Here is a 2,560-nt window from a genome sequence, read left to right as displayed (position 1 = left end):
TTTAAGTTTAAAATTTTAAATTAAATAAATCACTATTGATTTATTTCGTAATCAAGGATAATGATTTATTGTTTAAATCTCACATATTATTAGTGTGTTAAATACAAATGAATAAAAAACAGATTTACAATTATTTTTAAATATTTTTTGCAACAACGAAAATGATTGTGTTACTGTAACGATTAAAGAAAGTAATAATAAACCCCTAAAATTAAATATGTAATTAAAATTTCAAATTTATTAAAAACTAAAATATTTCAAAGGATTTGATTCAGATTTCAACACCAATTTTGGAAAACCTAAAAAATTATGATTTTAAACGAAAGATAAGTAAAACATTATTAACATAATTTTTTCTACTACTTTTACAGTAACAAAAAAGAATTTAGAAAGAGAAAAGGAATATGCCGAAACATTATAATTCTTTATGTATGTATATAACATATTAATGAACATGTATACCTTAGATTTTCTCCCAACCTTTGAACTGTGGTCGATTGTGCACTCAACAGTACATATCAATCTTTATCTATCCTTTGAAAACAAATTGATAGAAATTATTTAATATTTTAAACTTTTTTCTACTAAGTAATGAAATTGGAGAAAATAATTACGAATATTTTTTTCTAATAAGATTTACAAAATAGCTTTAATATTTTAAACATTTTTCAAATCATTAGAACTGGAGATAATAATTGTTTACTTCAAATTTTATGCCATATTGTTGAAATAAATAAGCTTACGGGCTTAAAAAGATTGATCAAAAACTGTTCCCAACTGTCCTGATTTTTTCCGCCAACAAAAAATTAATTGGAGATGCTGGGATTTGAACCCAGGACTTTCAGCATGCGAAGCAGACACTCTACCACTGAGTTACATCCCCGATGTTAAAGACGATCTCTACGGCTCTGGTCAATCGCTCGGATCTTCCCACTTTTTATTACTACTTTAAAAGCTGTTCTACTACAGTTTTTCGATGTTGTTTCGCTATAATTTTGAAATAAACTTTTATTATTTTAATAAAAGTGTACAATACAACTAGACTAAAAATTAATAAGAATAAGCGTCTGAAGTTTTTGTTCTGTTGCTGTTTTAGAATTAACATTTGGGCTGTTATACTATCAAATTATTGTAATAAAATCGGCTAATAAAGTTATTTACTTATTTTATTCAACAATTTTTATTTTATTCATCACCAAACATTTCATATAAAAAAAAATTGAATAAATATTGATTTGTGGTTAAAAAATTATGAAAAAATATTCGCATTTAAAAAATTAACATTCTTACCATGTTATTATAATTAGTATCAAGTTTGAATTTAATTAATAATTTTATATTAGAGTTGATGATGAGTGTTGTTCACTCACTCAAGTGAGGAACTTTTCTTCTGTTCCTCACTGAAGATTTAGTTTGAAGATTTAGTAAGATTATCTTGCTTATGTGAGTAATAAAAGACATGGCGCTTTTAAAAACATTATCAATGAGCAGTAAATTCATGTAGTGATATAACTCCTACTCGACAAAGTCATAGACAGTTCCTCACTGAAGATGGCGCATTGCCGAAACGCGTTTGAATAACTCAATCCGAGAGTGAAGACACCCAATAAGTGATCCTATGCCGGTTCAACATGAATTTATCTTAGCAGGGTAGGGCCACTACCTAACCATAATTTACAAGCTTATCAAATTATATTAAAGCGTATTGTTTCAAACATGATAAAATTACGAATTATATTTACAGTAACAAGATCAAATAAGTCGCATCCTTTCATCAAAATATAACCACCGGACATGCTCGGGTGGGCCTGTTTGGATGTCTGATGATTTGTGGCCAGATATTCTACACTCAAAGACGAAGGACACTTGTACTATGTTGTTTATGTTAAACTATTTGTATTTTTATCGTTACAGTAATTATAACATATTTATTTTAATGTAAACCAAATTAAACGAGATCAGAAATTCCTGAGTTTTAATAAAAATTATATAATTATGATGATTTGAAAGAAAATTCACTAAACCACCGGAAAATCATTTAGTTATAATAACATCAAACAAACTGAATCCCATTCTTCAACAAGAGCTGTTTGAAGTTTTCAACGCTTGTAGGTGGCGGCGAACGATGACTAGACATACCCATCTCCTCATCATGTCCTATAAGTGTTCAACAGCATACACGTCAGGAGAACATGCTGGTCAATTCATTTTGTTACGCCTTACATCCTCCAAATAATGGGTGACAATTCGAGCTATTTTATCTTGCTTCAACACGAAGTTGTCATAGATGGAGCGAAAGGACCACAGCATTCAGAATAATTTTTCAGTATGTCACAGCAGTCAAAGATTCATTCTGTATGATAATCAGTTCGGTACGGGCATGATTCCACCTCATGCCACCGTCTTTGAAAAGGCTGTAAAGCCGGGAACACACCCGATGCAATGCTATGCCACGCTACCCGGTGCTACCCGATGCAAATCCTAAGTCCAATTTTCCATAAGGTTGTATTACACCCGTGCACATCTGCCCGATGCTCCGCAACGCTACCCTACTCAACGC

The 2,560-nt window shown here is 30.7% G+C and overlaps 1 non-coding gene across 1 annotated transcript; it reads right to left on the bottom strand.

The window, feature by feature from the left end:
• Positions 1-811: 811 nt before the first annotated feature.
• Trnaa-cgc lies at positions 812-883 on the bottom strand. The gene has a single exon. It is a non-coding gene; the product is annotated as a tRNA-Ala (tRNA).
• Positions 884-2,560: the final 1,677 nt, after the last annotated feature.

Source organism: Cimex lectularius, unplaced genomic scaffold, assembly GCF_000648675.2.
Source record: "Cimex lectularius strain Harlan isolate CLEC.00 unplaced genomic scaffold, Clec_2.1 scaffold19, whole genome shotgun sequence".
In the NCBI taxonomy this organism is placed as follows: Eukaryota; Metazoa; Arthropoda; class Insecta; order Hemiptera; family Cimicidae; genus Cimex; species Cimex lectularius.
Note: the sequence above shows the minus strand (reverse complement) of the source record. Positions and strands in the feature narration are given on the sequence as shown.